The following is a 13,410-nucleotide window of genomic DNA, read 5'->3' on the forward strand; positions in this document are numbered from 1 at the left end:
CTGTATGTGACTGCATGTGAAAGTGTGTGGTGCCCAGTAATGGCCTGGAACCCTATCCAGGTAACTGCAGGTAGGCTCTGGACCTACTACAACTGAACTGGATACAGTTACAGACAATGAATGAATGCAGTGGATTTCGTACTGCACTACTACCAAGCAACAAAAACATTTTCCTGAAGACTAGTTTGATAGATTGACAGACATGCTACATGTATCTGTCTAACTAATTAAACCTGCACAAATCCCAAGGTGGCTGCTGATGCTCACTCTTTTGTGAAACTGCTTTTATTAATGGATAGTAGAAGAGGCATATGTAGAGGTGGAACTCTTCATCAACACTCATGGAATGTCTCTTGGTTTAATCAACATCTTTCAGAATCATGTGTCTTCTAAGAGCTCTGATGAAAGGTAGATGAAGTTGAGACTGCAGTGTGTGTCAGAGGAAGGCATACGTAAATAGTTTTCATAGGACCATATTATCTCTATGCTGTTGGCATTGAGTTAATCAGCAGTGTCCGGTGATAAGGATCTCCAGGCCTACAGAGTGGTCAGGAGCTGATGACCGAATGTGAGGGGGGGGGTTGAGTTTATACATGAACATGCCAGCAGGATATAAACAAACTGCTACTGCCCCAAACAAGGGGCTGCAAAAGTATGTGTAATAGTGCAAGTAACACCAATGGAACCTCTTGAAAACTGAGAGAGAGATGAAAGAGAGAGACAGAGAGAGACAGGGAGAACACACAGAGCTCTCCAGTGTGTAGCATTTTCACACACTGATATGATCGCTGGTCCTCGATAAAGTTGTCATATTGGTCACGTCCTGTCATGTCACATCTGCTTATTTAGTTATACAGGCTTCTTCCACTCCGGTGAGCTTCAGCTTAGATTCTAAAGCCTTTCAGCATCACATAACACGATCCACGCTATACCAGAGCTGAAGCTACAGGGCGGCTCGGTGACTTTTACTCAGAAGCCAGGCCCCACCTGATTGAAGACAGTAAAATGTCCACTGATGGGAATGACTTTAATACGTTATTCTCTTGATAGTTATCAATGTTCATGGCAGTACTTACAAAGGAGCATGCCACTATGGGCCTGTGATATGCGTGTATACTAATCCTTTGTCCTTATTTTAACCTTAAGTAATCTGTAAAATGTCTGCTCAAGAAACACCTGTCATTTGTCCACCCATGACAACATTTGTGAAAGGCACTGTTCCCCAAACCTCCAGAAGCCAAATGGATGCTTGCTAAAGCCTCACTGAGGTGGTGGGACATTGCCAGCACTGAGGCTTTAATGAGACTCCTCCATCTGGCCTCTGGGGACTACAGCCACTAGCACATTAGCTTTATTTATTTATTTATTTATTTTTACTTCTCTCCCCTCAAGGACAGTTCAACATTTTCGACTCCTGATACTGATACTTATTTTTTGGGGGAAACATATGCAGAATGCTTGTAGGTACAGTCCAAGGCAAGGCCTTTCATAGTATTATCAAAGTCTTTCGATTGCTGTGTTGTACATTTATGTTCATATACCCTTCTACTGGAATACTGTATACATGACTTAGCAGAGCCAATGCCCCAAGTTCAGGTGCTGGTTTTGGCTGGAAATTCAGACTGATGTATGCCTACTTTCATAACTAGACAAGAGTATGCACTCAGACAAAGTCTTTGCTTATAATTCAACAAAAACTTAGAATGTGACTTGACACTTGAAGTAATTCTGTCAACTATTTTCAGGACCCTGCAGAGCCATATGTAAGGCCTGGTCTCTTCCTACCAGGGCGTGGGACAGGAGGGCAAAAAGCGCACAGCAAAAAAAGCCCTCTTTGAAAGTAAACAGATACATAATTGAGAAAACAAGGAAGAAGTAGGCACGCAAGGCATGTGGGCATTCTGAGAATGCTGTAGCCCCAAAACAAAGAGCTATAGTGACAGCAGAGTGGCTCTCACAGCTCATTTGGCCACCAGGCTCAGGGCTGCAGGAAGAATACCAGATTGTGGCAGGGGAATTTCTCTCACAGGGCAATGGGGGTGGGGCAGAGGACACAAAATGCATCCTTTCTGCCAGACCTTTCATTGCATGGGTGTTGCGGGGGATGGCAAATCACCATTCCCAGCTTCCATTATGCATAAATTTTATTAGGATGCCATTACAGGTCAGCAGCATTTATTTGCGGCCAAGTCTTCATGAGGCAAACACCATCAGGTTTTGGCTAATCAGATGATAGTCTTACTGTTGTGGTTAATGACGACATTGCAATAAATGAAACATTCTGAAGAGACCATTTACATTTATATGTAATGCACAGCGCATTGTGTCTTGCTTGACAAATACATTCCTCCAGACACAAATCTATAACCGCTATAATATCTACTGCATCACAACGGAGAAAACTAGACCTGTGATTCGCCAGAGAGAGAGAGAGACGATTCATGGTAGGCCCAAACTACACAAAACATTTAATACGCACTCTTTACCACAGTAAACATTTCTAACTAGCAGCAGTTTCAACCAAGAACTATACTTTTCAGTAGAACTGCTTGCTTGTCCAACTTTGGCAGGGGATAAAACAGCGCAGGCATGTGTAGAAATTAAAAAATACAACTTAATAAACAGAAGAAATGCTTTAGTGTGTGCTCTATTTTAATGAATGATCATATTTTAAAACAATGTCATTTCAGATTCGATGTATTTACAACAAAGAAATAAAAAAATCCCATATATGGTTCTTTTTTTGTGAAGACTCAGTTGTTATAGTTAGGGATGGGCGGTATCCAAATTTTTCATACAATCATACCGTCTCAAAACTGAGCTTTTTATCTGTGAGCACAAAATCAAGTGAATTAGCTAAACACAGCCCGATAGTGCACACCGACACACTTGTTGATGATAAAAACTGGGAGAACAAATTTCAGCAGCTGGTGCTGAAGGAACAGAGAACTTTGAAAAGCAAAATAAGACGTGTACACTGTTTAGAAGCACAGCTGGTGTGCACAGCTAACAGGCACGTGTGGTTTAGCACACCACAGCAGATTTTTCAGCAAATTGAGGCTCAAAACACACATATTTAGAGGATAAAATCATATACATGTGAGCATGAAGTCGAGTGAAGGATTTTTTGAGAATTTTGTCTATTTACAGCTCTCTTCCTCTCTCCTTTAACCCAAATTCAGCACTAAACTTACAACTGCAGTGGGCTACTGGGCTTGTGTTTTTCTCCACCCGTCTTCAGACCGTGACATCAGCAGCCATTGAGCTCCCACAGCGCTCCCTCCCTGTGGCTCTCTTAAATGCCCATGATCATTTTAGCCGACTTTTAAAGACACAGAACCAAAATTTGACACACCACACACACGTCATAAATCCCACCCTCATTATGACCGTCCACATTTTTAAACGCAGCGGTATAGAGTATTATCTTTTGACTGCCCAACCCTAGTTGTAGTCACAAACTTCATTTCACTCTCTTGCAGCAAAGAAAATAAATTTTATGGAAGGTAAAGTCAAATAAGTTCGCTAGCTAGATGTGCTACCTTGCATTAGTGTACAAACCTCCTTTATTTATAGAAAATTACATGTAAAAAGGGACATCGATGCTATTACACACTGTGTATATGCGGCACCTAACAACTCCAAAGGGTGAAGTAAAACAACTCAGTCCATTTTTTTGTGGTATGCCAAAACAGCATGTAATAAACTGAGTCACTCTGATTTTGTGCTGCTTACTACATCAAGTGCAGAGACTGTACAAGTGTCCTGCCCCCTTGTCTGAGTATCTCTAAGCATTGCCCCAGGCTCACGCTTATGTGGGAAAGACTAAGTTAATCATATTAAAACAAAGAAGAACACGAATGGAGAGTAAAAACAGGGATTCTGCTCCTCATTTCCCTCATTCTTCTTCTGACCATCTTGGTGAATTCAGTTATAGTTTGTTCTCATTTAAAAGAAATGGTACTGAAACCAGTCATTCAGAAACAGGATGTTTAGATGGGGAGATTGACCCTTGTGATATTTTGAACAAAGCATGTCACTGAGGTTTCATTAAGACCACAAAGAAGCATGTTACCTAATGGAAATGGGGCATTATATGTTGCCTTTAACATTTTCCATTAAACATCAAAAAGGGCAAATGTGGAAAACATATTATGGCCCAAAACGTCATGCCATAACATATGGAAATAATGGAGAGCATTAAATAACATAAGCACCTTCCAGATGGTTACAACTGTAAAATTCAAAGATCCAGGTTTATGTTTGGAAAGATGTCTAGAAAATCTACAGAGGTACTAGGTACTTCTGGTCCTCTGATACCCAAACATGCTCAACTGCCTTATGGCCTTGTGTCAGTCCAGTTTAGCGGATGAAATACATATCAATTATGAAATATTGGAGGCTTAGTTGATATATTATGATGCAGGATATGCCAGTAAAAACCGGTTATCATACAGGATTTACATCACTAGTTTAACCCTCTCATGTGAGATAAAGTCAAACTGCATCAGCTTTGTGTTTAACCACAGGAGAAGACTTTTAGTGAGAAGGTATTTCATACATTTCTAGTCTCCTCCTTCATAGGGAACGTGAAATAATGAAAAACAATTAGATCTTTGTTATACTGGATTCTTGCTCTTTGTCCTGCTAAAACCAGTATGGACAATTCATATGAAGTGAACGGCTCGCATTCCTCTGTATCCTGTGCAGTGCAAAATGAGAATGAAAATCTGAGTATGGAAATTACCCACCAAGTAATATCGCAAGGCATTTATTCAGAGATTCTCAAGGCCAATCCTAATAACGGGCCTCCCACAGCGGAATAAAACATGCAAAGACACATGCAGCTGAGCGGAGTGTGTTATATAGCATAATGAGCTTTGACACATCAGACCAAATCATGGGTGTTACCTTCAGGTTTTTCCAACGCTAGCTCTGTCAAGTTATTTTACCAAGGCAAACATCCATATCTGTCAGTCAAAGAGTGCTGGCCTCTCCAGTCCAGCTTTGAACTCATCAATGCCCCCCCCCCTCCCCCCGCCCCCTTCCAACCCTGTGTCAAACCCATGCTGGTCACCCATTAAACACTTTCTCATTAGCACGGAATGGACTGATGGGAGGGGAGTGAACGCCATCCATCTATAGCCAGTCTAATGGGACCTGGCCTAAGACAATACAGTCAATTAGTCTCTCCTCAGCAGGAGTGCTGAGATGGTCTGCAGTCGGACACTTCTGCCTCAGCGTGCAGATTCACAAGAGCAGACCCATCCCCCATCACTGAACTTTCACTTCTCTGCTCAAGCATCAAAGCTTCAGGCTTCCGCTGACCACTTGCATAAACCCGGAATATCGTTTAGCCCATCACTGCCAGGGCTTAAGATTTGGTGTGCAGGGTCTAAGCTTATTATCAGACATAATATTGTAAATAAGAGCCAGTGTAAATCTGACCTACTTACCATAAATCATATACGAAGTTAGGGCTGGGTGATATGGTTAAAAGTTATATTGTGATATGTTGCTAAATTTCAGTTGATTCTAATTCCACTATTGTGAACAATTAAAGTAAAAAAAAAAAATGCCAGGAATGCTCACAATGAATGTACGTACCTACAAACATCTGAAAAATGTATTTGCAAAGTCCACTTGGGCGGCACGGTGATGGAACCGGTAGTGTCGCAGTCACACAGCTCCAGGGACCTGGAGGTTGTGGGTTCAAGTCCTGCTCCAGGTGTGAGGAGGGTGTCTGGGAGGAGTTTGGTGTGTTCTCCCTGTGTCTGCATAGGTTTCCTCTGGGTACTCTATTTTTCTCCCACTGTCCAAAAAACACACGTTGGTAGGTGGATTGGCGACTCAAAAGTGTCGGTAGGTGTGAGTGAATGTGTGTATGTGTGTGTGTGTGTGTGTGTGTGTGTGTGTGTGCACTCACATGTGTGTGTGTTGCCCTGTGAAGGGTTGGCGTCTCCTCCAGGGTGTGTTCCCGCCTTGTGCCCCATGATTCCGGGTAGGCTCCTGACCCACCATGACCCTGCACTAAAAAAGGGTTACACAAATGAATTAATAAATGAAACCACTTCCTATTAAAATTATAAAAATGTAAAAATATATAACGTTCAACATTTATATGTATTCAAACTTCATATACCACTAGGAAGCAGCACAGAGGTATTCCGGGGCTGTTAGCAAGGCAAATTAAGTAGATGAATAATGAATGACAATGTAAATTGTGACATAATTTGGTTTTGTTCAATAAGACCTTGCAGTTTTGTCCAACCCTCCATCCATTATCTGTAAACGCTTATCCAGTTCAGGGTCACAGTGGGTGCAGAGCCTACCTGGAATCATTGGGTGCAAGGCAGGAATACACCCTGGAGGGGGCGCCAGTCTTTCACAGGGCAACACACAAACTCATACATTCACTCACACCTACGGAGACTTTTGAGTCACCAAGCTACTTACCAATGTGTGTTTTTGGACTGTGGGAGGATACCGGAGCACCTGGAGGAAACGCACGCGGACACGGGGAGAACACACCAACTCATCACAGACAGTCACCCGGAGCGGGAATCGAACCCACAACCTCCAGGTCCCTGGAGCTGTGTGACTGCGACACTACCTGCTGCACGCCCCTTGTAGTTTTGTATGGTTTTAAAATTAAAAGGCAAAGACATGTACATGGGGGTGTCTTATACATACAAGCAACATTACATCAACATCAAATAAACATGAACCTCTAGGCTTTGTCGATATTAAACCTTTAAACTCACTTTAAACTAAAGCATAGACTGCCTTTTTTATTCTCATATTAACAGAGGGAATCTGAAATGCTTCATTCAGGATAAGGATTATGAGAAATGCTCAGAATTGCTGCAGAATACAGAATAAAGGTGTGAGCACTGGCTGCTTGCCTGCGGCGTATGTCATCACACACTGATGTAGTCTATTGTGGTCTGTTCTTTCTCCTCGGCTTGAATGTAACGTACCTCGTTGTTTTTTGCAACATATACTTCATATTCCTGCTGTTGCTGTTGAGACAAATCCAAGAGGAAACACGGCACTGATTGCAGTGCCCTGTAATAACGCCAGACTGTGAGAGACGCTATAAATATAAATCAAAATATCACACGTTTAAATATCCTATCATTTTTGAAGCATCTAAAACTGGAACAGAAAGTTATTACAATACAAGGTTTATAGGCGACAACGTGTTGAAAGCAAAGTATTTTAATAGACACGCAGAGGGTGCCAAACTTCACCTTTCAATTTGGGAACATACGCCCAAAAAAATTAAATTAATCACATCAATCACATCACAGTCCAATTACATAAAGACTGTTCTGTATGAACTACTCATCCTCCCTCTCCTTCGATGCTTTACTCTAAAGAAAGCTTTCATTGTAGAGCAGAAATAACACATAAAGTAAATGTGCAGTTAAATGACTGTAAATAGAAGCCCTGTCCTGTCTGAAATTATACGAGGTGTTGGTGAAATGGGAAAAAAAAAGAAAAAAGAGCCACCACAGTAGGTAGACGCTGTGGTATGGATCCAGTAAAGAAATGTGTGCTCAGTTCCAGTGTAGCCCAAAGTGACACCAGCATCTAACAGCATTTTCAGATGTCAGAAGCGGACACGGAACATTGACTTCTGGCCATTACCCTGTCAAACAGCAGTGGGCACATGGCACACACTTGCACAATCGGCTTGCCACGCTTCACATGCAGGCCCACAGCGGACAGAGCACTTCCAGAGCCAACCAGGCCCTGCTTTCCAAACCCTGCTGAGGAAGACTGGAGAGGAAGGCAGGGAAGAGGGACAAGAGCACATAAATGTAGAAATGACTCCCAACCACAAGTCACTGTCTCCAGAGGAAAAATCTTACCATCTTTTAAGAATATGTCCATTAAAATCTCGACTTGACCATAGTGGATATTGAGAGAGCTCTGTGTGGGTTGAGAGAGGGAGAGTGTGAGAGTGTGTGAGAGAGTGAGAGAGAGAGAGAGAAAGAGAGAAAGAGAGAGAGAGAGAGAGAGAGAGAGATTCCGTGTAGGCTTTCAGAAGTAGGCCAGTTCCTATCTCTTCCATGAAAAACACATTTACTGGAAATTCATTTACTAAAATGATGAGTTTCAGTTTTACAACCATTGGAGCCATGTGTACCTCCTTCAACAGAAATGTTCTTTAAATAAAGCTAGACTAGGGACATAGCAGACAGTCATGGAGAAAGTGATGGAAAACATTAGGTAATGTTTTACATCATCAGTCAAAATTTAAAACTGACTGATTAATAATTAAGTAATAAATAAATAAATAAATAGACATGACAGTATTCATTCATTATCTCTAACAGCATTATCCAAGTCATTGTCATGGTGGGTCCGGAGCCTACCCAGAATCACTGGGCACAAGACAAGAACACACCATGGACAAGGCACCAGTTAATCACAGGACACCACACACTCACAGCAAATAAACATACACACATACCTTATTGAATTGTGGGAGGAAACCAACACAGACACAGGGAGAACTCTATACAGGTACCGTCACCCAGGCTCAAACCCACAACCGCAGGACCCTGGAGCTTTTTGAAAGTTATTTTTATTTATTTATTTATTAATCATATTAAGCTAAAAGAGCAGCTATATTTTGATATCAACCATAACATTTTCATATCGCCCAGGCCAGAGGGCACAGACTGAGGCCTGAGAGGGATTTGCCTGTGAAGTGGAGGAAAACACATTTTGTTCAACTACACTATTTACAAGCATCAGAGGAGTATCCATTTCCTGTCATCTACATCATACATCTCAGGGCCAAAGAGATCGCAGCCCAATTAGGGCCTGATATCTAATCAATACACTGCTTATTCCTAGAGCTGGAAGTGAAGAAGTAGGCCCCTGAGAGCCGCAGCTCAAATAACTCCAGTGGTAGTGCTATGTGTGGGAGGAAGTGAGAGGCAGATGGACAGACAGTGAGACAGAGAAAGAGAATGATAGAAAGAAAAAAAAGTCAGTGTAGGTAATTTCATTTTCATTTTCAGCCTGCTACACTGACCTTTCTTTATGCTGTACAAGCTGCATTCACTAAAGTATGATTTTAATCAATTAAAAAAGATCTGCTGGCCAAGAAAAGAACTGAATATAACAATACCTGACACTGTAATCACACTAGTGCAGTACATTCAAGAAAATAATGGTCCAAACAGCATTTTACACATTCCAGAATGGTAGACTTTCTAACTTACTCTCAATACTAAGCTTGAAAACAATATTTCATTTCAGTTTCCTATTTGTGAGTAATAGTTCTACATACATACACAGCCCAAACAAGCTGAGAAATAAGAAACATGAAACGGACAAGATTTCTGCCTTACCTAGACAGCAGCCATGATACGCACACCGTCAGAAAACTGTCACTGTGGTGGAGTTCCTCAAGGGTAAATATCCAGGACCTTTAATTAGGGAACATAATGGTACCTTATTCTATTATAATTCTAGAGTTAAAGCTTCTCCAGGAAATGTTATTTTACACAGATCTATAAAGATAGATTCCAAACATGTACATCTCCGTCTGGAGAAGAGAATGTAATGTAACTTTAAGGAACGAAACTGGACTTTAAAACCACTGTTGTATCCTTAAAGATATGTTTACACTGTTTGCACTTTAAGAGACTAATACTGGATGTACCATGTATCATTTTTTTCTGAGAGTGTATGATAAAAATCCATCCATCCATCCATTATCTGTAAGCGCTTATCCAGTTCAGGGTCCCGGTGGGTCCAGAGCCTACCTGAAATCATTGGGCACAAGGCAGAAACACACAGGGTAACAATCCTTCACAGGGCAACACAGACACTCACACCTGTGGACACTTTTTTGAGTCACCAATCCACCTACCAACGTGTGTGGACTGTGGGAGGAAACTGGAGCACCCAGAGGAAACCCACGCGGACACAGGGAGAACACACCAACTCCTCACAGACAGTCACTCGGAGTGGGAATCGAACCGACAACCTTCAGGTCCTTGGAGCTGTGTGACTGCGACACTACCTGCTGCGCCACCGTGCCAGTTTTTAGGACCCTGTAGGAGACTAAAGCAAGGGTATTCAAATACAAATCTGAGAGTGTCAAATTCAGGCAACAACAATATTGAAAGTATTGAAAAAAACAATCTCAGTTTTTGGATGTGACATTAGCCCAAATGCATTGATTTACTAAGCAGCTTTTGATGAGCAAAAGTCAACAGTCTGCCTAATAAGCGATGTTGAAGTTGCCTTGTTTTAAAAGCTCTGTGACCACAAGAAACTAAAGGAAATATTTAGAAGGGTTGTAGTGAGAGTTTTGTGATATTTATTTGTTAAGTAATTTGTTAATAAAGGATCCGAAAAATCATCCGTAAGATTCACGTAACTAATCAAGGAAATAAATACCAACGTAAGAACTGAATTCTTCATTCATTCATTATCTGTAAGCGCTTATCCAGTTCAGGGTCACAGTGGGTCCAGAGCCTACCTGGAATCATTGGGCGCAAGGCAGGAATACACCCTGGAGGGGGCGCCAGTCCTTCACAGGGCAACACAGACACACTCACACACACATTCACTCACACCTATGGACACTTTTGAGTCGCCAATCCACCTGCAACGTGTGCTTTTGGACGGTGGGAGGAAACCGGAGCACCCGGAGGAAACCCACGCAGACACAGGGAGAACACACCGACTGTCCTCACAGACAGTCACCCGGAGCGGGAATCTAACCCACAACCTCCAGGTCCCTGGAGCTGTGAGACTGCGCCACTACCTGCTGCACCAGCGTGCCGCCCAGGAATGAATTCTTGAGTATTCAAATTATTTGCCCCAGCCCTCACCTACCTCCAGCTCACCTTACATCTAAGGCACTGAGGTCATATCCACAGTGCTACACATAGCTTAATAAAACATCAGATCACTTCCTCCGCCTTGTGTGACCTCGCTCTCCTACTCCACCACAGCATGCTTCACTGATGCTGTCAGATTACTAAACACATCAGCTTCAGGCCTCAGCTAAACACTGCGTCACGCAGGCGGCACTGCCCTCTAACCTGCCAACACCACTGAGCACTTTCACACACTCGCTTATGTTTTAACACTACAGCCATGATGGGCTTTCCACTGGACCACCCACAATGACATGACCCAGTGAGGAACAGAGGCTCAGGTAGCAAAGCGCCGGAGAGGATGACGAATGTCTTGGCGTAACACAGATATCCAGGCTTTTGGCTGAGATTTACAAGCACAGATAATGTTCTAACACTTCTAAATCTTTTAAACCCAATATAACCTCTAATAAATGTCATTCAAGCTAGCTCTTTTAAGTCTGTTTTTAGTCGTTTTGGTTCTACTGCCCGGTGCATGCACATAGGTATTAAATAAAATAAAAAGGGAGAAAATCGTGTTACTTTAACTACAATGTGCGTCTACCCACAGATTATTCTTCTTTTTCCATCCCACTCCTTTCCTCTCTGCTGCCCTCTTGATTGCCATATTGAAGAGATCGATAGTTTAAAGCATCATTCAAAGCAATCCCTTATCAAAGCATGTTAATAAAGAGCACAATGGGGTCCAGCAGCTGTTGGTCTACTGTTTCACTCAATCAAACAGCACAGAAGAGGAGGAATAAGCCACTGAGAGGGGGCGGGGGGGATCAAAGGAGGAGAGATTTCAAAGCACCTCTTCAGAGACCAAAGAGCAAAGAAACAACCAAAACAGAGGGGAGGACAGAGGCCATGAGCTTTATTCATGATTAACTTGTCCAGCATGTTATAAGACGGCTTCTGACTCAGCGAGGAGCAAAGTAATTGCTGGTAATGATCAGGCAAAGATTTCAGTCCAACTTTAGAGTTTTTCCCTCCATTTACTAAAGCCAAGGAATAAATGTAGAATCTTCAGTGAAATCACCTCCGTCCAAAACAGTCAATTACCTCTTTGTGTTGATGTAGTATGTCTGATTATTAAAATATATATATATATATATATATATATATATTATTTACATTGCGATTTTACTAGTGTTACATGTGTCCACATTTAAAGCCCCCTCTTTCCTCCTCCGCTGAAATCATATTTCTGGATGATGTGTATGTTAAAACACGTATAAACCAGCATGATTATCTACTAGTCATCTTACCCTGACTAATGAATGGGAACAACATGTTAAATGTCTGAACAGAGAGTTTGTGTCTAGTGTGATGTGTGTGGTCCTCAGTGTGTGAAGCGTTCCATCAGCTCGTCAACGTCTCCTGGAGGTGGGAAAGTGGGTTTCTCTGAGGGTAAAGCTAAGAGAGAGGCCTTCCTCCCAAAAGGCAGGCTATGAGACACTAACAGCTTTCCAAACAAAACAAGACATGGGTGATGGAACCCACAGCAGGTTCTTTCATCCAAACTACACATCCGCTGAGGAGAGCTCACACCAGCCTGCCCATAAATGCAAGGTAAGAGCCATTAGCAAAATCAGTGAAACGAACAAGCGTCTGCGTAAATGTATTCGGTGAAAAAGATCCATTACCTAAAAACATCAATGGAGATAACAAAGTTATATTAAGGATTTTACAGCTTTATTGTATCTTACATTATGTTTCAGTCCTCACTGCAATTTATAAATTGTTAACAGCATGATGACATGGCCAACGTTTTTCTTTTCCTCTGGATCTGCTTTCAAAAGCACTGCCGAAGCCTAGCGTCTACACAAACCTTCATTAGAGCCGAGCTCTTTTATTTCATCTGGTCCTTTAATGACCACAGCATCCCTGGGTTTTGGGAGGCGCTTTGGGGCTTGGGTTTACCTAAGCGGCACTGCAGTGTGGTGTTAAGCTCTTTAGTGGTCAGGGTTAATGGGCTGGGGGCTGTCTCTGGTTCATAGAGCTCTACACTAGCAGAGTCTGAAAGGGGACATTGTGCTGCTGAAGGGAGGGAGAGCAGGCCTGCGGTCTGAGGGCCTGGCACTGTGGTCTGAGCCTGCTCCAGAGCACCGTTACCATAGAAGCAGTACCTGGGTTGGCTTGGTGAGAGGGAGTGAGCAAAAGGTTGGGTGAGAGAAAAAGAAAAAGAGTGAGAGAAGGAGAGAAACAAAGATGGACAGAAGAAAGACCTTTTACTCTTAGTAGACGCCTTGGTCTCTCCATCTCTTCACAGGCTGTTAATTTTGCACTTGGCTCTTTCTCAGACAGAAAGAGAAAGTGGGCCTTTGTGGGCGACAGACTATGCATCGCTTCACAGGGCAATAAGAATAACAGACATTTCTCGTTTTTTTTTTTTCTTTAAACTGCCCATAAAAACCTTTTCCAGGGAACTGTGGGTAATTAATTAAATTAGCACATAGTCAAGGTCATATGACCTTCTTTTCCATCCTATAAAGAACATAGCCATGAATCCTCA

At 42.3% G+C, this 13,410-nt stretch overlaps 1 long non-coding RNA gene across 2 annotated transcripts in view; it reads right to left on the reverse strand.

The window, feature by feature from the left end:
• Positions 1-13,410, reverse strand: part of LOC136709159 (uncharacterized) — a 117,395-nt gene that overhangs the window by 49,321 nt on the left and 54,664 nt on the right. For both annotated transcript variants that reach the window (XR_010804450.1, XR_010804451.1), the window contains exons 3-7: positions 9,892-10,089; positions 9,686-9,784; positions 9,372-9,449; positions 5,927-6,030; positions 5,608-5,812 (exon numbers count right to left, since the gene is read on the reverse strand). This is a non-coding gene — a long non-coding RNA (uncharacterized lncRNA). The remainder of the gene's footprint in view (positions 1-5,607; positions 5,813-5,926; positions 6,031-9,371; positions 9,450-9,685; positions 9,785-9,891; positions 10,090-13,410) is intronic.

Source organism: Hoplias malabaricus, chromosome 11 (genome assembly GCF_029633855.1).
Source record: "Hoplias malabaricus isolate fHopMal1 chromosome 11, fHopMal1.hap1, whole genome shotgun sequence".
NCBI lineage: Eukaryota > Metazoa > Chordata > Actinopteri > Characiformes > Erythrinidae > Hoplias > Hoplias malabaricus.